This window comes from Diabrotica virgifera, chromosome 7 (genome assembly GCF_917563875.1).
Source record: "Diabrotica virgifera virgifera chromosome 7, PGI_DIABVI_V3a".
Taxonomy (NCBI): domain Eukaryota; kingdom Metazoa; phylum Arthropoda; class Insecta; order Coleoptera; family Chrysomelidae; genus Diabrotica; species Diabrotica virgifera.
In genome coordinates, this window is record NC_065449.1 from 21,574,459 (window position 1) to 21,593,068 (window position 18,610).

General features: G+C 33.1%; 1 long non-coding RNA gene across 1 annotated transcript; it reads left to right on the top strand.

The window, feature by feature from the left end:
• Positions 1-15,665: 15,665 nt before the first annotated feature.
• LOC126887733 (uncharacterized) lies at positions 15,666-18,394 on the top strand. Its single transcript, XR_007699175.1, has 3 exons — positions 15,666-16,178; positions 16,237-16,431; positions 18,212-18,394. It is a non-coding gene; the product is annotated as an uncharacterized LOC126887733 (long non-coding RNA).
• Positions 18,395-18,610: the final 216 nt, after the last annotated feature.

Sequence of the window (18,610 nt, forward strand, 5' to 3'; positions counted from 1 at the left end):
CCGAGAACTTTTTCCGTGAAGTCCACCTCTGCATATTTAAATTTCAGTCAATACGTAGGCGTCAGTATGACTTCACGGACCTCAAGGTCGACTGGAGTATCGTTGAAGTTGAAACCAAACCATTCATTCACTTGTTTCTTGTAGTGTTGTAATGCTTTTTTTTCAGTTTTTTCAATTCTAAATCTCATACCTCTGGCAGTGAGATCGAAAGGATTGTCTTGAGTCTTGACCATTGCATCGCCGACGGCTCTGTACAAATTATTATTTAATTATCCTGTAACTGACCTCTAACAACGACTAGAACGTTGGCTTGCGATGTGTAATATCGATTATACGCTACAATAGGCTTATAATTTCAGTAAAAGTACAGGTCGGGAAGCTATTGCTGTTTTCGTTATTATGTAAAATTACGGTATATGTTGTAAAAAAGACCCGTACAGTGTTCAGTGTACAGTATATTCGCCTCGTAAGGATTAAAAATACCAGAGAAATTCTGAATGGTATACATTATACATAGGTACTATAATAAAACCAGCTATGCCGTACGCAAGTAACGATGAAATGCGATGAAAGTATTACATGAATGTGTAATAATAGATATATGAATGGAAAGTCTATATAATATGATGGCATCAATCGATGCCATACTCACAGAGCATGGAGTAAAATAGATCTTATTAATGTGTCTGTTCCTTAGGTATTGGCAACCAACAGCAATTTTCACTTTATTTACTGTTATACAGAACAATTCTATTGTCATCATCATCAATGGCGTTACAACTCTTCGTGAGTCTTTGCCGCGTTTACTATTGCCTTCAGAGTTTGTTGGTCCTGTACCACTGTCTTTCCCATTGTCTCACTCCCATTTTCTCCAGATCTCCTCTGATTGCATCTTTCCAGTTTTGCAGTACATGAGGCTGGGCACATCTAGATATCTGGAACATGAGAATACCTGAGCAACCTTGCTAAAGATTGGATAACTAACCCCAATGCAGAGTCAAGGCAGACCAAGCAAGGGAGACATGGTCCTCAGAAAAAGAGATTTTGCTATAGACTGGCGATCCATATTATTATCGCCTCGGAATAGAACAGATTAAAAAAACGTTAAAGCTACGGATAAAGGAATATTCTATTAGGAACATGAAACAATTATGCGGTAGTCTTATTAAACCAAGTTCTTACATTTTGAAGCCTGAGAATTCGTATTCTTCCTGCTATAATTTTTATGGAAACGAAGCGAAATACTCTTACACTTCCTATCGGAAAATAATTTATATAATATTATAGATCCATAGAAGATGGACTGGTAGGATGTCTACCGATAGGAAGAGTGAAAACGGGATCGACTTTATCATCACACACAAAAAACACATAAAAGTTAAATATTTTACAGTCTTAAATCAGTTTTACGGTAGCAAATGATGAAGTGATCATAGACTGGTCCGAGTAACAGTAGAAATCAATATTAAACAAGAAAGACTGAACATGATAAAAAGTAGAAAAAAAATTAAACCTTGGATACGCCTAACGAATGAACTTGACATTGAAAAATATATCAGCAGTAATTGACTCAGGAATAAAAAAAGAGATGCAAACAACCTAAACGACGAATTTGTAGATACAGTAACATAAGCCCAAGATATAGGATATTGAAAACTGAAGGAAATGTTGACCCACAAGAAATAATCACCATAAATAAAGAAATATTTAAAACTATCACCCGAGAAATTAGAAAATAAAAGAACGAGAAAATTATAAAAAACTATAGGAGAAAAAGGCATGAAGCATCGAGGAAAAAATTTAAAATGGCAAGAAGGAAATCTTTTAACTTAAAGAGAAAAATGGAAATATAGTCTCAGATAGACAAGGCATATTAGATTATGTAGTAGAAATTTTTTTTGAAACATATCAAAGTCAAGTTATTCCAGAGCTCATCGAACAGTCAATAGGTGAGGTACATAATGTAGGATCAGAGGATATCTGGATAAGTTATTCCAGAGCTTATCGAACGGCTAATAGGAGAGGTACAGAATGTAGGATTGGGGTACAACAATGGGAAATGGAAGCGCAAGATCGTAGAAGATGGAGGACTATTTATAGTGAATGCGGCGAACACTCACCCCGAGTTGTAAAGCCAGTCAAGAAGAAGAAGAAGAATGTAGGATCAGAGGATATACAGTCGAACCCGCTTATTGGAATAGCCTTCATGCCAAGCAAAAATATTCTTATATCCGGGATATTTTAATAACCGATCATTGGTGGCTAGCCATAATAAGTGTACTGAATATACGTAATAATAGTACATACTATGTTAATATGTATATGTATATGGTTTTAGGTCTTTTTATGTCAATAATACAATAGCGTAACGTATTTATTAAAACACCAAATTACATTATATTATGTGGATGCATACAGTAATTAATATGAAATGTATACAATATATGGGTACATTCCATGTCAAATCACTCAGGCAAAAATTTTTGGATATCCGATTTGTCTGAAAATTGGTATATAGCTTCTGCAGAACGTAAAAATAAGATATTTAAGGTCAAAAAATCTTCTTTTTTTCTCAAAATGTTATTTTATGCGATTTTACAGTGATTTGGTGTTTATTTAAACAAATTTGCATTTTCTGTCGTAAAGTATCAATGAAAAACATAATATTTTAATAATAAGGACTCGAAAATGTCATTATATTGATTATAACAAGTTATTTTGAATCAAAACAAGTTTTTGATCAAATTTTATAGTGTAAAAAACGTTAAAATACCGTTTTTTTACATCTTCCTCCATTCCCAAAATACATCATCATCGATTTGGCTGAAAATTTGCCCACAGATAGCCAAAAGATAGGACTTTTAAGTGGTTAGAAGGATTTGAATTATATTACAATACCAAAAAAGTTACATGCACTAATATCAGACTCAAAAGTATATATTAGTCCAGTCGGGATAGCATTTGACCTTGAATGCCGAGCTTGAATGCCAGTCGGGATAGGCTAAATTTAAAATCACGAATGAATTCCTCCGTTACGTTAGCCGCCATCTTGATTTTAAAGGAGAACCTGTTTTGCTCAATATCTCCGCCATTTTTAACTTTTTGACAAAAATGGTAGGGGCTGAAATTGTTCCAAATAAATCGTATTTACAATTATTACAATTTCTTTTTAACAATTTTTGTCGTGAGGTCGATATTTTCGAGTTAATTGTACTTACAGTAGACGCCTATATTTTTGACTATAATATTGCATGTAACTTTTTTAATATTCTAATATAATTCAAATCCTTCTCACCACTTAAAGTCCTATGTTTTGTCTATCTGTGGGCAAATTTTCAGCCAAATCGATTATGATGTATTTTGGGAATGGAGAAAAATGTAAAAAACGGTATTTTAACGTTTTCTACACTATAAAATTTGATCAAAAGCTTGTTTTGAATCAAAGTAACTTGTTATAATGCCATATAATGGCATTTTTGAGTCCCTTCTATTAAAATATTATGTTTTCCATTGATACTTTACGATAGACAATGCAAATTTATATAAATAAACACCAAATCACTGTAAAATCGCATAAAATAACATTTTGAGAAAAAAGAAGAAGAAGGTTTTTTGACCTTAAATATCTTATTTTTACGTCCCGAAGAAGCTATATACCAATTTTCAGACAAATCGGAGGTCCAAAATTTTTTTTGCTCCAAAATTGAGTGATTTGAAATGGAATGACCCATAGATTATGTAAATATTTTCGTATTAAAATACATAATATACTTAATAGGAAAATTACTTTTTAGTCTTAAAAAATAATCGGTAATTGTAGCTTGTTTTTTTGGTACATAAAATACCAGTCACTTTTGTTGCTCTGAATTATAAAAATTAGAAAAATTTACAATGGTTTGGCCATCCCTAAAACGTTTTATAACTTTACAAGCGACTAGGATGGGCGAACTGTTTCTTAAAAATTTTATAACAGGCAAGTGGGTGGCAATGTGTATAGTTTGTAGACAAAGGAAATTATTTTACGACTGAATTTGTCGGTAAACGATTGAATTGGTGCTCATAACAACGCAATAAAATATTTATTACCTATCTGACAAACCCTAATAATATAAATAAAACAGCACTACAGGCCTTTGAAGCCTTGGCGATACAAGACATAATTTAAATTTTTAGGAAATTCGAAATTGTAGGTAAACATTTATTCGTTGACCTGAAAAAGATTCTAATAAGCGGTATTGTTTTAGTAATACGTATTCCATTAAACGGATAAATTTATTAAGGAGTAAATGGAAATGTTTCGGGACCTCGAATTTATATTCCTATAACCGGTACTCTAATAAGCGGGTTCGACTGTACCAGATATATCACGGGAGGAAATTATCTTAATCTTAGTTCATCATTAGTAGCACAAGTCATTATTAGAAACTTTCAGTGTTGTTCTAAGAGATTTTAAGCCTCTGTTGTTTGCTATGACTTGCTCTATTTTGACTCTATTAAGTTCTCGTTCCATTTTTTGATGTCAATTTGTATTTCCGATGTTGTTTTCTGATTGTTTTCTTTAGTTCTACGTATTCGTGAGTATGGTGTTTGTTTTCCGCGAGTATACTGACTTGTCTTCTCAGTATCAGTATTCTAGTAACGGTTAGTCCTGTGCCTAAAATGGTGACATTCTTCATTAGTATTTATTTACACCTTGCGTTTAATCCTGTGCTCAAAGCTAGTGGCGCATGGATAAATGTTATATGAATTCTTGATTTTTATATTCATATTTCCAATTGGCATTGTAATTATAAATCATTCAGTTTTTTGTTTATTTTACAAAGGGTTTAAAAATAATCCCCACTTTCCATCAAACGAAAGTGACACAGACGGTTAAGCTTTAGAATTCTGATATATCTATATGACATAATAAAATTTATTTTTATTGCAGATTTATTGCCTATCTAGTTTTTATGAAATCGAGCTCCATCGGCCGTAGTGATTGAAACATAATTTTTAAAAGCCAATTAGGATAAAATACTCTATCCGTTTTTTATAGCGTATTTCGTCATATTGATTTATTAGCAATAATAGAAAAACGAGCGCGTACTCACAATATGAAATGTTAAATTTTTTTCGGTTGTTGTCATGTGCATTTATGAAATGTGTTAAAACGCGGAATAAAAATAGTCCATTCACTCACGGTAAAATATTGCAAAACCTCCAAATTTTAAAGAACCACTTGGATTGACATGAAATTTGGCAGCCACATAACTAACATGTCAAAGAAAAAAAGTGATATTGTGCCGATATGTGCTTTTACCCTCGGGGTGAGTACTTATCACCCTTTCTCGGCGGTGAAAAAATATATGTTCAAAATAAGTCCGAAAATGTAAAGAACTGACTAATTCTAAGCAACTTTTGTTTCATTGCGTTTTTTCACTAAGTTAATACTTTTCGAGTTATTTGCGAGTGAATATGTTCACTTTTCAACAAAAAAACACGTTTTAAACGGTTTTTCGTAAATAACTCAAAATGTAAGTATTTTATCGGAAAAAACATTCTTAGAAAAAATATAGCTTACCTATAAGAAAAAATGTAGCTTACCTATAAGAAAAAATATAGCTTACCTATAAAAAAATGCTGTCTGAATGAGATCTCTAGACCCAGAAGAAGCAGAGTTGTAGCTACTGAAAAATAGATTTATATTCATCAAATTCCAAATCGAATATTTCAACGTAAAATAACCAAAAAATTAAGCAATTTTTGGGGAAAAACTCATAACGACTTTTTAAAGTGTTTAAAAAAAGCTTTATTTCTGTTTTCTATAAAAGTTTCTAGCATCAAAAGTAAGCAAGCTGCGCTCAAAATAAAAGTGTCCCTTTTTTTTGGTAAAAAAAAACATGAAAATCACCCCCTGATTAGTATCCCAAATGAAAATAAACGTTACCGCTTCACAACATTTTTTGCTCGTGTATGTCTTGTTTATATAATCTATAAGTTTCATCGGTTCAAAGTGCTGTAGTTAAAAAAGCTTGAACGAGTCACTAATCACGAGTGTAAGCAAATTTTGAATAGCCATATAACCAACTTTTGGCTTACAGAAAAAAAAATCCAAAATATTCATAAAAGTAAAACCTGCATTTTCTTACTCTGTGATATTTTTGGTATCACTAATACCTTTTAAGTTATTTTGAAAGAAAATGCATTTTTTTAGTTAAAAATTAAAAAAAAATTATTTTAAAACCATTTTTTTTTTCAAAATTAAGCCATTAGAACCGATGAAACTCACGGATCATATAAATAATATATAAATAAAGCAACTTGTGAAGCTGTAACGATTAATATTATTTGAGATGCTAATGAGGGTGTGGTTTATCCGATTTTTTTACCAACTTTATTTTGAGTGTAACTAGTTTACTTTTAATGTTAAAAACTTTTATTAATAAACAAAAATAAAGCTTTTTTTAAACACTTTAAAACTGTTGTAATGAGTTTTCCCCAAATGTATTTTATACTTTGGTCATTTCACGTTGAAATATTCGATTTGGAATTTGACAAATATGAACTTATATTTTATTAGCTACAACTCTACTTGTGCTGGGTCTAGAGACTTCACACATACACCATTTTTTTTTTACTTTTTATAAGCTACATTTTTGCTAAAACTGTTTTTTCCATAAAATATTTATCTACTTTTTGAGTTATTTTCGCAAAAACGTCTAAAAACGTGTTTTTTGTTGAAAAATGAACATATTCACTCGCAAATAATTCGAAAAATATTGATTTAGAAACAAACGCTATAGAACAAAAGTTGCTTAAAATTAGTTAGTTTATCCATGTCCGGACTTATTTTGAACATTTATTGAACGTATATTATTTTGAACAGGACAAAAGCATACATTGGCACAATATCACTTTTTTCTTTGACATGATAATATCTATGTGTATGTGTATGCCAAATTTCATGTCAATCCAAGCGGTTCTTTAAAATTTGGAAGTTTTGAAATATCTTACCGTGAGTGAATGGACTATGTGCATTTATGAAATGTGTTAAAACGCGGAATAAAAAGTGAAGCGTAAAACGATATTTCCGTTTTGTTTTGATTGAAAATGGGAAACTGGAACGTGGAAAGCTCAAATTTTGCGTCTAGCTTTTTGATCCCTTTATGGAAATATATCGGATATCACAGAATTCGGAAGATATCGATTTTGATTTAGAAAACGAGCTGTGCGATTTTCCCTGCTAAAGCTTTTGTACTCCATTGCTAAATGTTTACATACTTTAGAATGAAACATCAAAAACAAAAAAATAAATTAGTGCTTTATAATAAAAAAAGAAACTTTTGATTAGTCCATGTGGTGATACCGCTCCCGTCTGAAAAACATTTCTAATTCGGTTTCTCTTCGGATTCATATTCAAAAATGTCTCCTTTAAACAAATCTGAAGGGTGCCGGACGGAATTTTTGGGCAGAAATTGTTTCAATTTTTTTAAACAAATACATAAGATCACCTTTTATTGCTCCAAAAAATATATTTTTAGGTTTTTTGGGTCATTCCAAACAAGAAAGGTATCTTGTGATTTTAAAAAATGCGAAAATACGCATTTTCGAGGCTTAATAACTCATATTTAAATTAGTATTTTTAAGGGTGCCAATAACTTGGATTAAAGTTTAAACATTCCTTTTCAAGATTCCGAAGAGTGATCGGGTCTAACTTCAATTTAGACCGTTGTTTTTTAATTGTTAATTATGCATGTCTATGCATGCAAGAGTTAAATTTGATATATGTACACCTACATTGTAACAAAATATTCCGATGTTTTGGGGAAGTTTAAGAAAATTTATATATTTCTTGAACTGTTGCAAAAAAAACTTATTGTATCAGAATTTACTTTTGCATCGTCATTTATTGTTAAATTATGTGTGCGCAGTACATGGAACAAAAAACGCCCTAGGATTTTTTGTTGAAATTAAATTATGCAGCTTATTTTCCCCCTCATTTTCGGTCCGTTGTCGTATCCTTGACCACCATATCGTCAATGGAAATATTCCATTTCTCTAATATTGCTGTTATTTTTTCATTAAAACAGCGGCCTGTTGAATTAACAATTTCGACAAATCCTTAGAACTTTTCGTTGATCTCTACAATATTACGTATACATAGTGTGACCAACTCCAATTGAGTCGAATCCGGGACAAGGCTGAAAAAAATACCTAAAATCCGGGACATTTTAATGAAAACCGGGCCATTTTTTTCAGAAAACAAAATACAGAAACGAAAAAAAGTCCACCGTTTTAGTTTTCGCAGAACTATAATACCATGATATAAAACGCATGCGTTTGGAATGTGGTATTAGTGTTACACTCTAGAGTCTAGAGATTGTCGATTTTTTTTTCATCCTACCAATTCAGTTTGATGTGAATTCTTAGAAGAATAACGTATTTAAAATTTCAAAATAGAATTTTACCAAAACGTTGAAAATTCGGATGGCCCGGAAGCCTTGTCCGGGACGCCGGGACATGACTTCGTAATTCGGGCCAAGTCCCGGATTTTTCGGGCTAGTTGGTCACACTACGTATACACCAGGGGCAAATAAAAGATCGATGGTTTGTTGGTGGAGAGCTTTTTCCTCTTCTCATGTAAGAAGACAGAGGCATGTCCCTCACAAATATATCTCAGTACGGGTTGGACAGAATGACGCAGGCGCCAGTTAATTTCATTACCAGAAAATAAAAATTACTGTGTGTTTCTGAACTGTTTTGAATGTGTTTAAAGAACAATTTCGAAACTATATTATCTTGTTAAAGAGGCTCATTCGGTATTCCGAAGATATTCTAGGGCGACTACCAATGCGGCTTTCGTGCTGGAAAGTCAACAATAGATCAAATATTTACGATCCGACAAATATTAGAAAAAACTGGGAATTCAACCGAGGTTGAATGTCGCAACACTTAAATCGCACATTTGCGTCTTATTGTTATTTTCCTCCCCCATTAGGGGAGGTTAATCACTTAATTTTCACAACAATTCCAAATATTTAACCGATATATTTACACAAAATTTAATTTATAAATATAAATATTGATTTTTAATCACCGCAAGAACTTACCGGTTAATGTGGTTTTTGACAATAAATTTTCGTACATTTGCAGCAAGCATATGATTCGACAGAAAGAAGCAGATTATGGCAATGCTAGACATGAGAATACCAAGAAAATTAGTGGAGCTAACTCAAATTCGCGTGACAGACTCATATGCACAGGTAAGAATAGAAAATAGAACATCGATACCATTTAGTATAACATCAGGACTTAAACAAGGAGACCCTTTATCACCGTTACTACTCAATTTGGCCTTAAAATATGCAATAAGTAAAATATCGTCTGAGCTGACAGGGGGATTTGCGAATCGAGGATCAAAACTATTGTTGGTGTTTGCTGATGATCTAGATGCAGTTGCTCATTCTATAAGAGATGTGAGAGAGTTGCTTTCAGAACTCGAGTTAGAAGCAGGTAGTCTGGACCTTCGAATAAATGAAGAGAAGACGAAATACATGCTCGTAACCAAAAATCTAAGACCAAAAGTTAGGCAGGACATAACTATTAACCACAACTTCGAAGTAGTAAAAGAGTTTAAATATCTGGGGCGGTATTCACAAATGACAACCACATAGAAAAAGAGGTCTCAGCAAGGATAGCTGCGTGGAATAGAGCATTATACTCCCTATCATCATTATTAAGATCTAAGCTGCTAAAAAGAAAATCTAAATTAATACTGTACTTAGTGTACATGTCAATTATTATTTGCTCAGTTGTTACATATGGAAGTGAAACATGGACGCTACATCAGCGGGAAATAAATAAGCTGCTGGTATTTAAAAGGAAGGTTCTCAGAATGATATTTGGCCCTCAAAGAGATGAATTGACAGGAGGGTGGAGAAGGCGGTTGCTGAATTGGTGACTCTGTAAGGTACTGAAAACATCGTCAGACATATAAAAGCCAACCGTTTAAGATGGGCAGGCCATGTGTTAAGATCAGAGGAAGACAGGCAGGTCAAGGCAGATAGGCAGGTCATGTGGTAAGATCAGTAAGATCAGAGGAAGAGAAATACTGTTAAAGACAGTATTTTTTAAGAGACCAGACAGTAGAAGATCAGTAGGCTGTCCCAGAAAAAGATGGAAGAGTGACATTGAAGCCGATTTATCTAGAATTGGAAATGAAGCGCAATGAGAAATGGAAGCGTAAAATCGAAGAAGATGCTACTCCATATGTAGCTCAGTAGATTAACTTTTTTCTGGAGAGCTATTTTAATATTAGGAATTACATTAACGAACAAAATCTTATTGGTACTATTTATAGAATGATTTCTACATTTTTGACGTGAATGTAACACCTTATGTCTTTTATCTGGTTAATACTAATAAACACAAACAAAACTTTATATAAATCTTTCGATATTATTTCAAGCAGCCAGATATTTTAATACAAAAATATGAAGTTATTATTAGCCGAAGTTCAATAGATCACCTTGACATTTGTTAGGATAAATTTATTTATTTTGAACAATAATATGTGGATTAAACACAATAATTTTATGCATACCAGCTGCTAGACTATTTTGTTATCGAAATTTAGTTTGTTATCATCAAGTAATAAGATATTTTGGTAAATTTTTTGGTCACTCTGAATAACGATATAACTTGTTAGACCCGTTTTTAAATACCACTTCTCTAACCGGTCTACTGGAATGAGTGGAATAGACAATTATTGCTTCTAGAATAATTGAAATCAATTGAAATTCATGGAGTCAATAAGATTAAAAAACGATTTTACATTTTTATTCCACCTTTTGCAAAAACCATGTTAGTAGTGATGACAAATTATTGATTCTCAAATAAATCTTTTTTAGAAGGTCATACCAGCGATAAAAACTTTAACACAGAAACATGAATTTAAGATTCATCATTAACATCTTACATTCAAATGTAAAATTTCAATAATTGCGAGTATTATTTTGGTAATACTCTTTAGTTTGTGAATGAGCCCCTTTTGATATACTCAATATAAAGCTTGAGCAGCATTCAGAAAAGAAAGACGGCTGGACAAACTTTCTTTCCTTCCAATGCTCCTTCTATTGAATTAGTTATTCTATGTATTGGATCCAAGCTAGAATGACTTTCTGCAACTTTATGACCTTTGCAACTTTCCAGTACATGCTTAAGTCTGAAGGATTCATTTATTAAGGGAGTAATTTTCGCTATAGCATTTTTTTGGAAACTGTCTTAATATTTCTCCTATTACCAGATCTCCTTTTAAAAACCCTTATGAGTAACAAAGTAACTTTCCATTTTGTCTTGATAAATATGTCAGTTCATCAAGGTCATCTTCCTCGTTTATTTGGAATATGTTTTAAATGCTCTGCAAAACTTTTAGCATTTTGTTCGTTTTTTTCTGGCAGCTACCATCTGCATTTCTTATTGGAGGTGGAGGGTGATTCTTACATGGTAGTTCTTTACAGTTTCTTAGTACCCTTCGATGAAAAAAATTAATCGAAGTTCAGGACATTCGAGGCAAAGATATTGAGAAAAGTATGCGCCTTGGGGCAAGAGAAAAATGAACATGAAGAATCAGGAGATTCGATGAGATTAATGAATTTAATGAAGGGCATCATTTCGTAAGATTGTCAGAGACTGTAATGGCTGGGATATGTCCTGGGACAAGACGATAAATCAACATAGAAAAAAATATTAGAATGGAAACGATAGGAAGATGAAAAAAGGAAGATCTAGAACGAGATGGTTGGATGACGTGGAAGACGACCTGGAAACAAGAGAGGTCTGAATGGAAAGATATAGCCAGATGGATATAGAAGGCAAAGAGTAGCCTTCGGTAAATAAATGCACCAAAAAACTTGTAGTGTGAGTGAGTGTGTGTGAAAAAATGGCTTGGATGCGAGTCCGTTAGCCACAGATTTTTATTTTATTTTTACCTCAATTTATTAGTTTTGTTATATTTATACGTATTTCACTTAAATGATTATATTTGTTTCTTTCAAGTAGTTTATGAGTAATTTAAATATTTCCATTTTATGACAACTTGTAGATATTCTATAAAAAACTTGTACTACAGCTTATTTTAAAGATTTTCATTAATCTAACCTAACCGATTCTTTTTTCAGTTTGTTCAGTCACTAGCGATCGAGTGGTTAGCTCCTTTTCAAGACGCAAGTAAGACTCATCACATTTAACGTTAATTTCTCATAATTTGTCTGATTTCGGATACACACAGAGGTTTAGGTAATTTGTTTTTAAATGGTCCAGTATGTTTGAAAAGATTTGTTCTTCGGTACAATACAATCACAGTCACAGTCTGTAGTTTCAATGTACTTTTAGTTTGAGATGTTTTCAGTGCTAATGCATAAGATTATCTTCAAATTGATACCTTTTCTAAAGAGTCATTTTAATAATGTGTGTAGGTATAATTTTTATTTAATTTTTTTTAATTCATCCTTTAAATGCCAGTTTTGAAAAAATGTTTTGAGTTATGCCACTATTACAAACAGCAAGAACTTTTTTCATTAAATATACTAATTAGGGATTATAACCCGGTCTATATAGACATTTCAAATAACAAAAATTTGCCGGAGAGCCAAATTTTGGTGGAGAGCTAGGGTATACCATAACAAATAAAGTTTAAAAAGTCCCCATCGATCCCATGTGTGCGTCAAAAGTTATTCGGGGTCAAAGGACAAAATTTGAGATTTTTTGGATTTTGTTCGAAAACGGTAAGTTTTATCAAAAAAAAACTTTTAACCAAAGTTGTAGATCTTAAAATTCTCTACAAAAATAGTCCTTACTATTTTTTTCCTAAGAGTTGCCATTCCTGAGATATCGCGATTCAAAGAGTCATATTATACATGATATGCACACGTTTCCACACCACCTGTAAGGTAGTGTACTCGGCGCGTTTTTTTTTACCGTGGTTTCCCCTGTAGGCCTACTTCACTAACTGTTTTGACAATTTTAGGATAATTTAAGGAAACAATACCGGTCAAGTTCTAGATATTACCTTATTATTGATATTATTGATTATTGATATTGCTATTGATTATTAGGTTAACTATTGTTTTGATTTCTTTAGATATTTTAATCAGATTCATATTCTTGAAAGTCTACTTCAACAGTCAAGTCTTCTTCGATTTCATCTTCTTCCTCTTCCTCTTGCTGGATATTCAAACATTGTTCAAATGTGACTGAGTCATTGGTCTCTTCATTAAAATCACAGGAGTCTTCCTCTGTTGTACTAAACTGGACATTTGAGCAAGACTGACCTTGGCAGTTGGTACACACTAGAGAACACAGCAACCCGACTTTTTTACATCCACATTTGGCACTACAACTTTTTTTGCAATTGCAAAAAATAGTGTTAAGGAGTTTTTCTGGAGCAGGTGGGAGTAAGGTTTTAATCGGTTCCAGAGTATTATCTATTAATTTCCAACCCCAGTCTTCTGGATTCAGTTCATTGCCTTTTTTTTTTTTTTTTTTTTGAGGAGGTGGTAAATATTCTAAATACCGTACCTAGCCGTGTCCACTTAAGGATGGCTAAGCGTGTGTTGGATTCAGAGAGGAAGAGTTTACCCCCATGCATTTCCCCCTAAGAAGTCCTGCCTACGGGCACCCTCTGGCTAACTGCCTACCAACTAAAGTCCACCCCCTTCTCCCCCGGTGCACACGGTACAAATTTCTTGGCGGATGTAACTTCGATTGCAGCGGGGCAGTCTGTCAAGCCTAATACGGCTCAGATAAGTTTCCAAAAAGATAAAAGAAAAAAGAAAAGAAAACAATGTATACAACAGGCAAATAATTATCTATACGATGTCATGCTTAAAATATACACATATTTACACATACAGACATTCAAACATACATAGTACACACAAACACATATACACATATATACTTCGTCCGTAGTTTAGTCCCATCAATCCAGTACAAGTCTATCCACCTTGATCCTCTCTCGCTCTCTCAAGCGTCTCCTTTTTCTTCATAATTCCGGTTATCAGATCGACCACCAAATTAAAGTTATCTTTGCTTTGCAAAGATTTTTCCATAACGTTATCAATGGAGATTTCTCCTAACCTTGTTTCTAGAATCAATCTCTCTCTTTCAAAGAGCCTGCAGACAAATATGCAGTGTTGAGCGTCGTCTCTGATGTTGCATTCTGAACATTGGTCATCTACTGTCTTCTTGATAACATACGTATACGATCTAAAGGAACCATGGCCGGTGAGGAACTGTGTAAAATAATAATTTAATCTTATATACTTACATGCAGACCAGGCCACCACATCTGGAATGAGCCTTTTGGTCCATTGAGCCTTTTCGATTTGTGCCTCCCATTCACCTTGCCATTCTTGGTACATCTGTCTTCTTACCTCAGACTTTATGTGGGGCAAGTGGCCGTAATCATTTGCATATAATAGCATTCTTTCTTGGGCTAGGAGGTGAATGGGGAGCGTACCTGATATTGCCTGAAGGGCAATTGTCGAGGTAGTCCGGTACGCACTTGTTAGTCTCAAGAGGGGTTTTCTTTGTGATTTTTCCAGCATGTTTTTATACTTTGTCATTCTTAAAACTTCGTACCATATGGGGGCACCATACAGAAGAGTAGAATGCACTACCTGAAGGTACATTCTTCTTTTATGACTGCTTGGTCCGCCGATATTTGGCATGATCTTTGATAATGCAGTGGTCCTTCCTTCTGCTTTCTGGACTATTTTACTAAGATGTTTGGTATATCTAAGACCTGTATCCAGGTGTATGCCCAAGTATTTCGTACAATTTGTCGGCTCTATTCTTGTACTACCTACCATGAAAGATAGATTGGGTCGTTTTCTTGGGCCTTTTAAACAGTTCATTGCCTAGCCATGTTTAAACTTGATAAGATACTCGATACAAATGTTGAAAAGCAGATGCTGATGTTGATGGAAGACATGATAGTTGTACTTGTTTTTTGTTTCGCGTATTTTTTTACAAAAAGTTAAGTATCGGTATTTATCAAGACAAATAATTTTTTTTTTTTTTTTTGGAGCTCCATAAACCGCAAGAAGAAAGCGAATTCCTTCCGTAATTATTGTTTGCGCTGTAGAATCAAGTTCTGTAAAAACTTTACAGCAGTCAGTCAAATCTTTTTTTTCCAAATAATTTAAGTACTGACGTTTTGCCCCTTCTGTACATTGCGGATGTAGTGTCGCATGTAAAAATATAATGTACTTTTGGCATTTGGGATAAGCCGATAAACTATTCGAAGAATATATCTCTGTTCGCTGTTAAGCCCTTCCAGGTTTCAGAAAATAAATAACTTTATCTACTGGAGTCCTTGCAGTAATCAGTACCAACAAATCAACATCTTCACCAACTACAAATTCTTGTGTTTGTTGCCTTAAATTTTTCAATTGCTGTCTCAATTATAAGGACATCTGCGTCATTGTTAGCTTGTTTCACTTCAATATTCGCAGCTGTTAATTTGTCAGTTATCATGGAAATGAAACGAGATTCATTATTAATGTTGGCGAAAAATTGTTGTTGATTCGCTGGAACTGTTATATTTTCATGATTCATGAACCCGATGATGTTTTTGTAGTTCGACGACGTTGTTCTGCAGCTTTAATATTCTTTGTCGAGTCATTGTAGCCGTCAAATACACAAGAATCTACAGGTCGAGCAAGTCTCGTAAATTTCACGATTGCGAGCCACGCTTCACGCAACCGTGTTTGCGTACTTGTGTTTCAAGTTGCGTGGTCGTACGGAGTTATATTTACCAAATTTACTAAATATAATCGTTTTCAAAATTAAATCAATATGTCAATATGGCTACTGGGTGTAAAAGATAAATCTTATTCTATCTGTTCTTAATGAGTTTTAGATAATTTTAGTTGTATTTCTTTGTAATTTTGTGTTGTACAAAGATTAATTTAACATTTTCTCTGGAAGTATTAATTTAGAAAGATAATATGCTTCATTGGTGTTGTGTTTTGAAGTGTGAAATGTGATAAAGTCAAGATTAAAGTTCACTTTTAAACTGAACTAAATAAGGTATCTGAGAGACAACAATGGTTAAATGCAATACAATGTACAGGTTTTACTAGCGAAATGAAAATTTTCCTGTCCTGTCTGCTGTAATCATTTTATATCTGGTAAGTTACAATTACAACAGTAACGATTTTTGAAGATGTTAACATTTTAATCTTATAGGAAAACCAGCCGACTTAATAGATAATAACAATCTCCAGATTGGGTTCCTTCAATAAATATGGTCTATAAACACAATGAAATAAGTTCCCCAAAATCTAAAATGGAGTGGTATCAAAGGAGAATTAAAGGGAAAAATATTCATATTGAAATTATTTATAAGGCACTGGACTGTCTTAAATTCTACAATAATACTAGGTGGGTAAATGATTTTAGACATTTTTCATTAAGAGTAGATTAAGATTAAGTAGATTTTCATTCAGTAGATTTAAGACTTGTTTACACGGGTAGAGTAATGATGCAAGTACTTGATAGAGTAGAGTAACTCTACCTGTAAAAATGCTCAGCACAGTAGAATAGCTGGTAGAGTGTATAGTTGGAGTTAAAGTAGAGTGACTAGCAACCTATGGCAAAGTAACTACTCTATGACCACCACTACTGCCAAAATGTCTACTCGGCTGCACACTCTACCCATGGAACACGCTCAATTATGGCAGAATAGAGTAGGTAGGAGAGTACATGGGGGCGCTGTCATTCTGGCTGGAATTGTGTTTTGTGTAAATAGTGAAAATGAAGTTCACCGAAGATGAAACTTTAAAACTTGTAGAGCTATAATACGGCGAATACCAGTGTTTATGGAATTTAGGTAGTGTATACTACAGAAATAAAAGTTTGCAGCAAGCTGCGGAGGATGAAATCGTCGAAAGAATGGCAAAGGGGGCTTTGGAGTAAACAAGCTTAAGCAAAAAATTAAGAATTTAAGGTGCACTTATAATCAAGAGTGTTTAAAAATACAAAAATCGGTTTCACTATACTAGCATCAGTACTATACTTGTACTCTCCTCACGTGAATGGTATCAAGCCATTTTTGGTAGAGTACTACCACTACTCTACTCTCCTCAAAACTCTACCCATGTAAACAAGTCTTTAGAAACAGTGGAAAATGAGGTAGCTAGTAGAGTAGTAGTAGAGTAAAATATACTGGTTTAGCAAATTGCAATGTTTTAAGGTAATACAGTAGCGATAAACAGGTAGCCAAAACGTGTTCCAAGATTGTCACTGTAATTTTGAATATTTTTTCGAGGCATTTGGCACACGTATTCGTAAAATAATAAAGAATGGCGGTACAGAGCCCAATTTGAAAAATATATTAATATGTGGAAATTACTCTGTAATTATACAATATTTAAAAAATGAGCCTGTACCGCCATTAAGAAGAACAAAAAAATACACTTTCTTCAAATAAACTTTTTTATCCGATGCCTAGATTTTGTGTAATTTTGGAACTACTAATGAAATAAAAAATTTTAGTAGTTCCAAAATAACACAAAATCGGATAAAAAAGTTGTATTTGAAAAAAGTGTATTTTTTTGTTCTTCTTAATGGCGGTACAAGCTCGTTTTTTTTATATTGTATTTAATTACAGAGTAATTTCCACATATTAATATATTTTTCAAATTGGGCTCTGTACCGCCATTCTTTATTATATTACGAATATGTGTGCCAAATATCTTGAAAAAATATTCAAAATTACAGCCGCAATCTTGGAACACATTTTCGCTACCTGTTGATCTATACTGTTTCCTCTTAAGATAGTTTTAATAGTTATTTATGATATAAGTATTAAATTTTAAGACGCGCATGTGAAAGTTAACTTGAAAAAATAATTTTATTAATGTTTTGACTTCCACATCAGATGTCATTGTCAAAATACAAAATATTCATTATTATTAGGTTTGTTCTAGCAAACGGTCAAACTAGTCAAAAACCATCAGCAAACAGTTGGTCAGTAAAAGAACATAATACAGTCACCAGTGCGACCCCCTCTACTCGCGCTGGTCCACTATTCGCTGATGGTTTCAAACTGATGCTAGAACAAACCTATTATTATTATACATATCATTATCTGTAAATAATATTTCTTCTGATTGTTAATTGTAAAGGATAGAAAAATTACCATTTATTTTATTTTTTTTAGAATCAGCTGAGAGAAGTGGTCTATAAAAAAACCAGGAAGGAAACGGAATATGTGGCTACGAAAGGCAAAAGAAAGGTTTACAAAGCAAATGTGACACATTTTTTTGAAATATTTAGGAATATCAGTAAATTGCATTAAAAAAATGTATGAAAAGATTTTGTTCAATAAAAATGTTTATATTTATCAAGGATGTATTATTTGGTATGGCCACATATCGTCAGTGATGTAATAATACATCCTATCTGTTTTTTCATGAGTTTTGTAAGAGAGACTAAAAACTTGTCTTAGGGTCACCTCCTGTTTTCATATGATATTTTTTGACTTGTTTTGTAGTAAATTAAACTATCTATGAACTACAAAACAAGTCAAAACTTACATATGAACACAGGAGGTGACCTT